Below are 13,415 nucleotides of genomic sequence, written 5' to 3' on the forward strand. Positions count from 1 at the left end.
CAGGGGTGTTGGTCTCACTTGATTGAAGTGCAAACTTCTCAAAGTAAATATCACTGAGTCAACAAACAATAAAACCTGGAGGTAGCTCTGAGAGTAACAACCTTACTTTGGCAGCTTCATTTGGGAGTTTATACCCCAGGGGCAAATACTTCACATCAACAAACAATGATTTCTCTAGATAGCAGTTTAGGTGGCATCCTCAGATCTGGGGCTTTAAACCCCAATAATTGTGCAGGGGTAAGGCAACTGGCCAAGGAATGATTTCAGGGCATAATTATGCAGACCAGACACCATCCTAAGTCTGTTGCTATGGGTGAGGAGGAGTGAGGAGCAGGCATACTCAGGTGAATGCAGCTACTGCTGGTTGTGATCACTCCCAGGAAATCATAGTTCATGGTTGTAGCAGCCCCAGAAAGTAGGAGAGTTTGCTTGTGATGTAGCATTGCCAGATCTGGTCAGGGCTCAGGGGTGAACAGAAATATTTGAGATCACTTATATATTCTGATGTGAGTTAGGAAAACAGGGACCACACCTCGATCTGGATTATAGAAATTAAAAGAACCATGAGGTCAATGGCCCCCAGAGAGCTCAAGAAATGATAGCAAAAATAATTGAAACCTGAGACCTTATACCCCAAGATCCTGGGAACAAAGTGTAAGCCTAGCATAAAGTTAACAATTAAGAAATAAGCCATTATTATTTTTAAATGAGCAAACAAAAGCAAAGAACCCAACCATAGATAGATACTATGATGATAGTGAAGATCAGGGTTCAAGTTCAGTGAAGATAAAATACTTTTAAAATTCAGAGAAAAAGGTTAAAATATACAACACCAAAAGAATACTTGGAAACACTTTACAAAAAATTTGAAAAAGAAATTAAAGAAGTTGAGGGAAAAATTGAAGAAAAAAGTAAGAGCAATATAAGAAAATTTTGAAAAAGAGTCAACCAACTGGAGAAAGAGATGAAAAAGCTGTCCAGAGAAAATCATTCTTTAAAAATTAGAATTGGGCATGGGAAAACTAATCTTCTTGAGATAATAAGATATAATAAAACAAAGTGAAAAGAAGAAAAAAAAGGAGGAACTATGAAACATTACAAAATTACAATTGACCTGGAAAACAGATAAAGAGACAATATAAAAATTGTTGAAATACCTGAAATTTATGATTAAAAAAGAGAATACAATCTATATTTTAAGGATTTTTCTCTCTTTATTTCTTTGTTTCTTTGTTTCCTTTTTTCTTTCCTTCTTCCTGCTTCCTTCCTTCCTTCCTTCCTTCCTTCCTTCCTTCCTTCCTTCCTTCCTTCCTTCCTTCCTCCGTNCTTTCTTTCTTTCTTTCTTTCTTTCTTTCTTTCTTTCTTTCTTTCTTTCTTTCTTTCTTTCTTTCTTTCTTTCTTTCTTTCTTTTCTTCCATGTTCTCCTCCTCTTTGGCCTGCTCTTCCTCCTCCTCTTCTTGTTCTTGGTTTTCTTCATCTTCATCTTCTCCTTTTTCTTTTCCCAAAAATGCATAATATGGAAAAATATTTTACATATAAAATCTATATCAGAATGTTTACTGTCTTAAGGAGGAAAAAGAGTTGGGTAGTAGGGAATGAGGTATAGTGGAGGTAGGAGGAAAATAATTTATATTTACATGTAATTTTGGGGGAAATAAAATATTATTAAAAAGAATATGACCTATTCCCAAAATGATAAATGGTCAAAAAATATGAACAGACAATTTTTGAATGAAGAAATTAAAGCTTTATATAGCCATATAAAAATGCTTTAAATGATTGTTTATTAGAGAAATTCAAATCAAAACAACTTTGAGATATCATTTCACACCTATACGATTGGCTCAAATGACAAAAAGAGAAATGAGAAATGTTGGAAATGATGTTGAAAAATAGGGACACTAATACATTGTTGTTAGGACTATAAAGCGATCCAACCATTTTGGAGAACAGTTTAGAGTTATAAATAGTTATAGAGTAATAAAAAGATGCAAACTCTTTGACCCCAAAATACCTCTATTTCCCAAGGCAATCAGGGAAAAAGGAAAATAATCTATATACTCTAAAATATTTATAGCAACTTTTTGTGGTGGCAAAGAACTAGAAATTAAGGGAATATCTATCAATTGGGGAATGGCTGAACAAATTGTGACATATGAGTGATGAAATACTGCTGTGTGGTAAGAAATAATGAGCAAGTCAATTTAAAAAATCATGGAAAGATCTACATGAATTTATGAAGAATGAAAAGAACAAATCCAAGGGAACATCACAGAAGTATTGTCTGAAGATTATCAGTAAATGTGTACCTCCAGAGAAAAGAAGTGGTATGTAGAAACATGCAAGATATAGTTTTATACACACATATTTTTTATTAAATGATACCTTCTTTAGTGTGGGGAAGTGAGGGAGAGAGATATCTGTGGACTTTAATGTAATAAACAAATAAAACAATTTTTAAAGTACCTATTTATATAAACAGTATCATGATGACCTATTTACTTACAACAATGATTTTAAACAATGCAAAGTCAGAAGAAATAATGTTACATATTTCTTGTTGCTTTGGGCACATGATCAAATGAATTTTACTCTTTATTTCTTTCTCTGAGGGCATTTCTAATACTAATCTGTAAATTTCATATTTTAATTTAATTTACAAGGAGAATATTGAGGCAGATATGGTTAAATTCCTCTAATATACTATCAACTTTTCATTCATTAAAGAAAGATCACACATTAGGAATACCAACAGTTAAATTAATGTTACATAGAGTCGATTCCTAATTTAATCCTCCACTAAATCAAGATAATGACACAATTGATGCTTTTTTAATGAGGAAATAATTAATAATAGAGTGTTTGATAGCTAAAGACAACTTTTAGTTGGGGGGGAGGGAAGGAAGCAAAACATCATCCAGTCTTTTCTGGACATGTTTTATATTGTGATGTTGGAAGGACCTCTCTTTTCTTTACCTATCAAATCAAATAAGAGTCGAGTCAATAAAAGTAAGACATTAGAAAAAAATCAAATGAAAAAAAAGTCTTTCTAGATATTGCAGAGAGATTGAAGAAGTAGTTAAGCCAAAAAAGAATCCTTAAAATAATGAATAAATATTGTGGAGTGAAAAAAATGAGGGGAAATATCCAAAAGAAAAGAATATGATATTAACAATAATTTATTGCTTCAAGTGGACATAATACAACTTCAACAAACCCCGGAGATAATGAGATTCTTTAAGAATTTGAGGGAAACATATAGAATTTAGAGCTTTTAAATAAAGATTTGAGGAGAAAATGTTATGTTATAGAATATATGGAGGAAAATAAGTTATTGGACACTTTAAAAGGGTGGTAGAGACACACCACCATAGATATTGAACAACTATGCAGTTAACTCAAAATTTAACAACTTTTAACAGAACTGAGAGATCATTTGAAATGCATTTCACTTAAGGGACAATTTAGTATGAAAACAGAGTTCCATGAGGCAATTTAAGAATTACTTTGCTCCCAGAAATCCATAAAAAGGCCACAATGAAATAAAGACCCTGAACACAATATTTCATGAAAGAAAATTTTATAAGAATTGGAAACAGAGTAAAATTCAGATGTCAGTTGAGAAGTACAAAAAGTATAATTTGTGTAAAAATGTGGCTTCCAAGTACCTGCCTGAAAACATCTAGGAAGATATAATTCACATATCATGGAATGCCAGTTCAAATCTTATTGAACTACTCACTGATAATGAGAAATGAAAGCAAATGTTGGAATATGATATACTGAAAAGCAAAGGAAAACTAAACCAACATCAAAATTATGTTCTTTAAAACTCGAAACACTTATAGATGAAAAAATATGGATATTCACCTGAGTTATGAATTTTTTTATTACTCCTCCAAAGAAAAATCAGAAGAAGGCCTTTGAATTGCAAACTCAACAAGGAAAATAATGTAATAAACATAATTAAATAGTTTGAAATATCTATGTGTTCACTGAATGATTACAATCTAGAAAGTAAGAGAAGCTTTTCTCAGGTTTACTCACCCCACCTTTCCACCTTCCTTTAGAATAATCATCTTGTGTGAAGGACATTGAGAAAACAAAAAGAACATCTAACGCAGAGGTCTACAACCTTTTTTTGGCTGTGAGAGGCATAAATGCCACATTTTTAAAAATGTAATTTCATGAGAGCTGTACAGTGCTCACAGTGCATGCTCCTGTAACAGCACCTGAAAAAAAATTGACTTTATGGCTCCTGCAGAAAGAGCCATATCTGGCCCTCAAAAGAGCCAGATATGGCTCGAGAGCCATATGTTGCAGACCCCTGATCTATAGAATAAACCTATGAATGTGGGTTAGGCAAAAGAATTTTAGAATAAGGAAGAAAAAGTGATTGAGTTTATAATCCTTGACAGCGGGACACCAGACTTTAGCTCCCACCCAGAGACCCTATACTGAACACCTCCCCAAACCAAGTGCCAGGTTCACCCTACCTGCCATCTTTCCCCATACAGGGAAGGGAGCAAGTGCTCCCAATGGGCTGCTTGGTAGAGGGGTGGGTGAAGTAAGGAATGTCCTCAGGGAATATAAGGAAGGGGAGAGGAGTGGTCCAAGCACACTGCACCCCTCCAGCTCTGCCACCTATGAGCCATCAACCTTATCTCCTATGAGCTCCCATTGGGCTGCTGGGCAGAGCAGTGGAGGATGTGAAAAAATGTCATCCGGCATTATGGAGAGGAGGAGGGGAGCAGCTCTGCCTGAGTCTCTCTACCTTTCTAGTAAGGAACTCTGGGGAAGAGAGAGAGAGGGGGCAGCCTCTTGGCCACAGCTGCACACCATCTTTGGCTTACATGATTGTAACAGCTTCGAAATGGACTTTCTGCTTTAGGTTTCGTTACTCTAGTATCTTTGTCAGACTTCTATCAAAGTGATATTCCTAAAATACAAATCTGGCCAACTACTCACTCACCTTATTCAATGAACCACAGTAATCTATTATATCTACAATCAAATATAAATTTCTTTATTTCATTTTCAACCCTATCACAACCTTGCTTTAATCTTTCTTTCTAAAATCTTTGTACGTTATTTTAGCTCCCAAATTGTAATATAGCAAAACAGGCAATTGTCTTTTTCCTCACACATCTGCTGTCTTCTTGCCTTTTTACTGGTTCTTCCCCATCCCCATAATGCACTCCCTCTTCATTTCTGTCTCATAGAATACTCTCTTTCCTCCAGATACAGTTCATGCAAAACTTTCCTTGTGAAACCCTTGAGAAGCAAGTATATTTTGGTAGATAAAACAATGGATTTCGAGTCAGGAAGTTGTTCAGTCATTTTCAGCTATATCTGACTTTTTGTGACCTCATTTGGCATTTTCTTGGCAAGATACTAGAGGCCTTTGTCACTTTCTTCTCCAGATTCTCTAGCTCTTTTTACAGATGAGGAAATTGAGGCAACGAGGATTAAGTAAGTGACTTGCCCAGGATCACACAACTAGTAAATTTCTGCGACAGGATTTGAATGCAGGAAGATGTGTCTTCTTGATTCCAAGCCTGGTACTCTATCCACTGTGCTACCTAGCTGATCAGGAATCAGGAAGACTTGGGGTCAAATATACTAGCTATGAGACCTAGGACAAATAACTTAAGCTGCCTTAGTCTCAATTTCTTCATCTATAATGCCCAAGTGATTCTCATTCCATCCAACATCTCTAGCAGACTATGTCCATTATCATCTGCTATCTTGTACTAAACTTGAATCACTGTCTAACTGCTACTTCCCTATTGCCCTCAAATACTCATACCTCAAAACCCCTCACTTAATCCATACACTTCCACTCTACTACTATATATATCCATCTACAATTGCTTTCATTTTTATTCTTTAAGATTATTCCATTGCTCATTGATTTGACTTGTTTTCAGCATTTAAAGTGAAGGTGTTGCCAATGATAAATCAGTATATAAGTGAGAGCACTAATACAATTATAGTACTGATGCAAAGGTGATATACCCTGCTCCACCTTCTTCAAGGCTGTCATAAATTCTGATATTTAGAAATTAGAACTTTCATCTCTGATGTCTTTTTGGTTCTTTCCTTCTCATTCCACTCCATTCAATTTAAATTATTAATCTTGTCACAGCTACTGCTACTGTTCATTTCTATTGTTTCCTTCCTTCCTTCTTTCCTTTCCTGTTTTGGTGCCTCTTGATGTTGAAACCAAAGGTTTGCCTTTTGTAGATGCTGATGCTCTTAGTCAATCAAAACTTTCCTTCTTCACAGGGACTCAGCTAATCATACCACATCTCTAGTAAGTTTTAGATCTTTGGTTCCTGGCATTTGCATTTCCTTTTGGCTGGCTCAGTGCTTGAGATCTGCTTCTGTTGTGCCACAGAAAGCCTGGATTTTTTTTTTACTTTTTGTTGCATCACAGCAATGTATTACTCTGTAAAGTTGAAAAGACCTTGTACCCCTTTAAAACTACATTATCCAAACTCCCTTTCACCATACTCATGATTACTTATTTCTTTAAAATTAACCTCTATTCTTTACCTCTGTGATTGTGTAAAACTACACATTTTTTTGGTGGTTTTTCTTCCTACATATGCAATACAGTATTTGATTTTTTTTTCTTTTCTCTCATTTTTTACATTTGAAGTACATCACTCACCAGCATTAAATAGACTATTGACTGTTTTGATTTTTGCAATAAGAATAAGCTAAGATTACCATTTGCCTAGCATATAAATTTATACCCAAAAAGTTTTGGACTATAGAAACCTGCCAATATTTATTTAATTATTATGAGACTTTTGCTCGATGACTATGTCTAATCCAAAGAAAATCGGACCACAAAGGAGCACAGAGTTTTTGACCTGCGAAGTGCAAATGAGCACATAAAGGAAAGAGGCCGAACTAATCCTACAGGGATTGATGACATTCTACACAAAGACTTGATCTGTGTGAGACTTGAGGTTGCGACGCTTAGCATATGTTAAGACATAGGACTTCCTTGTACCACACTTGATATCAAGTACTTGACATCGAATTGTTCTGGCTCCATTATCTCTGAAAGTGAAGAAATGTATGCGCCGGGAAATGCTATTTTCCATTTGTCTCGAGATCTAGTTTCTTTTTTCTATTTCTTTCATGATGTGACAACTTACTGTAGTTCAGGCTGCTAAACTGGGTTAGTGAGTGATTGTTGTTGCAAAGCTTATGGGACATGGATCGTTACAAGAACCTGTTGTGATTTGTGAATTTTTTCTTTTTCTTTTTCCTAGAATTTTTTTCCTTTCACATTTTTTTAATATCTATATTTCCCTCAGAGGTTATTTTTTCCTTTTTTATTTTTTCTTTGTACTCTTTGATGTTTTGAGAATTGATTCATATACCTTATGCCTTGACTATGTATTCCTGCGTGATTCCCATGTGTATCCCTGTATTTTCCTCAGGGGGGGAAATGTAAAGTTGTTCTCCTCTGGGGGATTATGTTATTTCTGTAAATTTGGACTTCAATTTGACCCTAATTTAGAACAGAAGACTACCTCCCAGTATCCAGAAGATACCATGAAGATGCATGCAGAGGCCACACACTGCACCAAAAGATCCAGAGTGAATTTCGAGACATGGCGAATTTGAACTTTGGGGGGTAGAATGTATTTATTTTGAATGGACACTTTATGCCATTGGTTTTGTTCTTTCTCCCTTTTATTTCCCTTTCATCTCTGAATTATTGTAAACTTTAATTTGATTACGTTTTCATGATCCATTGGGGAGACTTGTCTCCAAAAGGATCACAGGGGGGAATGTAAAGTTGAAAAGACCTTGTACCCCTTTAAAACTACATTACTCAAAGTCCCTTTCATCATACCCATAATTCCTTAAGCCTTTTCCTATTGGTTGTGGGTTTTGCGGGCTGTTTTTGATATGGTTGTTGTGGGTGTGGTGAGGGGGCTTTTTGGAGAGGATGTAGCATGATAAGAGTGAGTTGGGACTCTTTCCCTGCGCTTTAAATAAAATCCTTATAAATATCATCCTTTGGAGGCATTGAATATTAATTTTAAAACTTACAACTCTGAAAGTCTGATACTTCTAGGTCTATTTCTGATTAGCCAAAATTGTACTGAATTTTTAAAAGAAATACTGACAGTTTTTTAAGTTTTGTTATTTGACAGCTAGTGAAATACCTAGAAATGACTTGCTAACAAAGGGCTGTGTAGTAGAGATCCTTAGGGCCACCTGTTTTAATGAATAATTAAGAATGATTTTAATTAGCATATCAATTGTTTTTATGTAAATAGGTAGTTCTAATTTACTTTAAGGTACTTGAAAAGGATGTTCTCTAAAGTATTGCAAACTTCCTCCTTCACCTTCCTTTGATTTATTAATTTGCCCAGTTTGTGGCAAAAGGGCTTGGTTAACTAAGGTAAACCTCATCTCAAGGCCCAGGTTGAATCATTATAAATTCAGTTGCAAACCAGCCTTGATTAATGAAACTTCATTATTTTTACATTTATATGCTAGTGTGTTTTTTCAAATAATTTTACATAGAATCATAGACATGGGATTAAAAGGACTTTAGAGGCCATCCAGTTTCAATTTCTGACATTTTACAGATAAGGAAAATGAGGTGCCAGCAGTGATATGCTAGTAAATATTTGTTTGCTCACTATAAATATATGCATGACACACTTTTAATTTTAATCTGAATTCTTAACATTTTCTTCATTACTTCGTTATGTCTAGGCCGTGAAAAAAATCAAGCTCTGATTTTATACCATTTGTTAAATTCCAAAGGGCATTTTACTAAAAATTTAACAATTGACTCTCTGGAGCCCTGAATGAATTGACTCCAGCACCGTCTATCTGGGAAGATGAATGATTGTCCAAATTCACACTGGTAGTGGGATTAGAGGTGGTCTATGAATCTAGTACCTATCTTGTCACATTGAGAGGTTCTACCAAAATCATATTATGTATAGGGATATGAGGGATGACTAATACCTCTGATGTGAGGGCTCGACTATTCCTTTTCAGGGCTGCTTTCCCTCTTTGGTGTTCCCTTGCTCACCCATCTTTGGGTGGTTCCAAAAAACTGTAGCATGCACAGGGACCAACTTAGGTAACCATCTTTGCAGACCGACTAAACCAGGTTGAAGTTAACCAACAGACCTCAAACCCACTGGTGAATTAAAGGGGGTATCTACCATTGAAATGTGAAGATTTCTCCTGGCATGAGGGGGAGATAAGAGCAATCTGTTCCAATGACCATGAAAATGATGTAACTGGCACTGTGGAGCACTTAAAACTTGGTTAGATATCAAAGAAGTCAAGATCATTCACTGCATCATGGGCCATCACCAGTCACCTTGACTTTTGTCCTGACACTGAACTTCAGTGACTCTGGAAGAGAGAGTGAGGTTGATGACTTAATGCAACTTTGCCTTACTTAAATCCAATTTATTTAAGTCAAAAAACATCAATCATGATATCATTTTGATCCTCTTCAAGTACAAAGGAGAACAACCAACTACCAAGTACATATGGATAATTTTATTGATAATGAAAGTAGCACATAGAAAAATTTAATGATTTTTCCAAGGGCATAATTCGTTTCAGATGCTCTAGTCCACATTTCCTAATCGTGGCCTATAGCTCCCTTCTACCAAATATAGTATCGAAAACCACACTGCTTCAATGTTTTCTCCCTTAGTTTTTCCTTCATTCTACTGACTCAGATGTAATAATTATGTATCAGTTGACCTGTAATCCCCCTTCTGAGAAATATCTTTTGGGTACAATTATCCCCCATGAGAAATACACATTCAAGATTGTGGTTCATTTTCAGCTAATGCTATGTGACCTCTAGGCTTATCTCCTGCTGCTCAGTTCATACCTATGAAAGTACAGAACACTCTAGGCAGAGATGAAATCTAAGAGATCATCTTCACTCCTCTCATTTTGTATAGGAAGGGAATATAGAAGACCCAGAATGCAGAAATTATTTGTCTATTCACACAATGGGAAGAGCTGGGATGAGAGCCCAAGACTCCTGACTGCCCATCTAGAACTGTTTTTACCCCATCATGCTGTAAACTTAATCATAATGAATGTAAGATCATCCTTCCATTTCCAACTTTTTGTATAGGTATAATTACTTTCTCCTTTGCCAAACCTCATCTGTGGATCTAAGACAACCAAAAAATATTCCATTCAATTAGCCTTTCTGTAATAATACTAAACTAGATATTATCTGTATGGTCTTATTGTCACCAATCTTCCCTTCTCCTACTAAGCTACTTTTATGTTTAGATATATTTCACATATTAATGCATTTCCTATAACTTCCATCCTTATTCTCATCTTTATGATGCTTTGTCTTTCCTTCTCTTGTCCTAAATTCTCAAAGAGCAATAGAGCAAATACTAATTATAATCAACTATATTATATAATACAATATAAATGTAATACTTTGTAATGACATTATATAATATTAATATTATATGCAATGTTTTCTATTCCATAATGGCATTGATAATTTAATAACAATTACATACAATAATCACTTATTAATAAATATACATGAGGTTGATGTTATATAATATTAATATCATATTATTATAGAATAGCATTATCTATAATATTGATGTTACATTCTTGCTATATTATATAGTATTATTATACATCATATTAATAGTATATAATCATTATATATCTATATTAACTCATGTCAGTCTAATTAACAGAGTTACACTTTGACCTATTAAATATCAAAAATATGATGAAGTTGCTGAGAATGATGATGGGGTGGTGGTGATATTAACAATTTTTAACATCTTGAGATGCCAAAGAAATATTTTTAAATTATATTATTCCAAAATACTTTTCAGTTCTGATATCATGACTTAAAGACATGTCCTAGGCAGCTTGATGATATAGTAGATAGAGGACAGGGTAACATTTCTGTTTCCTCAACTGTAAAAGAATAAAGGATAAGAAGAGCAATTATCTCTCCAATGAGATAATACATATAAAGTGCTGCAAAAATGTTAAAGATTAATATTAACTAATAAGAAAGAAATCTAGCTTCTTGGTTCAAGAGGTCCAGAGAAGTAGTTCCTCTAAGAAAAGCAATTTTTAATATTTATATAATGCTTCAGCATTTTCAAAAAGACAATATATTATCTCATTTAACAGTGGCTAGCATTTAAGATTCAAAATAACCTCAGTGTCAGAAACAGAGTTAAAATGCAAATCTCTCTCACCCCAAAATCCAGTATCAGCTTGCCTTTTAGGAGGTAAAGGAAGGCATGGGCATTGTACCTCATCTCTCAGTCAAAAGAAGGGGTGATGAAAATATATCTGCTTTGTCTTGCTTTTAATCCACACAACTCAAGGATACTACTATTAGCTTGCAAGAAGAAAGGAATTCAGCTGGGGAATGTGGTCAATGGTGTTCTGAGTTCTCCAACTGTCATTAGTGAGACTGCTTTATTGGGCTTTGTCCTGATGTCAAAGACACATATCCTGGAGAATTTTAATATGAAATTTGAGCAGGAGACTTTGGATGTGGGACTATAAAAATAACTTTCCTTGCCTGGTACACAGTAACCACTGAGCTTTGTTTGGGGAATAGAAAGCATTTTGCACAAATATAACTATGTGTTTGTGTATGTATGTGTCTACATATGCGTGTGTGTTCTCATGATGCATTTTAGGTATTTGCAATGCATAATGTGTATGTCAGAAATAATAGTATCCTTTTCTATAACATTTCTGGAGGCTATTTTTGCAGGATTCTAACAGTGATCAAAGGGAAAAAAGAACTCCCAACTCATTAATTCAATGAGGATTCTTTGTAAATTTGAGCATCGGCAGTAGAAGGTCTGTTGAATTTATTGTTCTGTGTGAGCTTTCAAGTATGTGATGTGAGGGGTACTACAAAAATTTTATGGCTGTGATTTTGGGATGACCTCACTACTCATAAATGGAAGTGTCATGCATGAATTATGCTTGTTTTTATTAAAAAGATGCAATAAAAATTTTATAACTGCACCCCATATTTTGTTTATGCCACATATGTTCAATCTAATAATTTATTTTGTTCACTTTGTGTAATTTTCTTAAGACTCCTACTTTTTTTTTCTTTTTGAAGCCTTAAGGTTCCTATGGAAACAGTGCCATGGGCATAGGTGGGACTTACATAAAAATACAATTAGAATAAGTTTCTAGGAGGTTTCCAGCATTGTGCCATGCAATGATGGAGGATGGAGGAAAAGGAAAGCATTCTTTTTTCCTTTCACCTGTAGTTAGGCTTAGGTGCAGTAGTCTCTGGTAATGAAACAATGTAATTGTAAGTTAAATGATGTAAGAACAAAACTGAAAACTAAAACCCCTGTAGTAAAGCTAATCGGCACTAAATGTTTCAATTTCTGGGCCTATTCTTTCTTGAGTTGGCCTGAATTTATTCTAAATATGCCTCCTAAATTCTGAGGGATTTATGGAAAGGAACGCTACCCATATTCAGAGGAAGAACTACAGGAGAGGAAACACAGAAGAAAAGCAATTACTTGAACACATGGGTTGAGGCGGACATGATTGGGGATGTGGACTCAAAACTACCACACCAATGCGACTATCAACAATTTGGAAATAGATCTTGATCAAGGACACATGTTAAAACCAATGGAAATACACATTGGCCATGGTGGGGGTGGAAGCTGGGAGGGGTGAAGGGGAAAGTAAGAGCATGAATTATGTAACGATGTTAACTTTAAAAAAAATAAATATTAACAAATGTTTAAAAAAAACAAACAAAAATAAATATGCCTCCTATTCCTAGTGGATGTCTCTACACCAGATCTGGAATCTTTCATGTTAGAAATTTTAAAATTACTTTTTCTTATTTCCTCCTTCTGATGTCAGAGGTAGAAAGCCAATCAGAAGTACTTGAGTAAGACACCACCCTTTAAGATATAACTCCTGACCTTGGTCCACCTGGACTGACCTGAATACCAGAAATGGAGAGCTGCCTCAAACTGAATTATCTTTCCCTTTCCTTCTCCTGCCATGGTCTGAGACCTATATATAAATACTTAGCTGTGTCATGGATGTAGTTTGACCCTACAGCAATGGATTGTATCTTTGTTTCTTTAGTGATTGTGATCTTCTAGATCACATCCTTGCTCCCTCCTGATACCCTCAGGTTTCACAAGGTAATTTATAAACCTACTGTGTATGTGTTAAAACAAGTCAACAGCCTTTTACTTTTAGCATTACCGTTGGTCAATTTGATTCTTCTGTGTAAACAACTAAGACACAAATTACAACTGCCTAATCTCTCTCTCTCTCTCTCTCTCTCTCTCTCTCTCTCTCTCTCTCTCTCTCTCTCTCTCTCTCTCTCTCTC

The sequence above is a fragment of the Gracilinanus agilis genome, chromosome 3 (assembly GCF_016433145.1).
Source record: "Gracilinanus agilis isolate LMUSP501 chromosome 3, AgileGrace, whole genome shotgun sequence".
NCBI classification, from domain to species: domain Eukaryota; kingdom Metazoa; phylum Chordata; class Mammalia; order Didelphimorphia; family Didelphidae; genus Gracilinanus; species Gracilinanus agilis.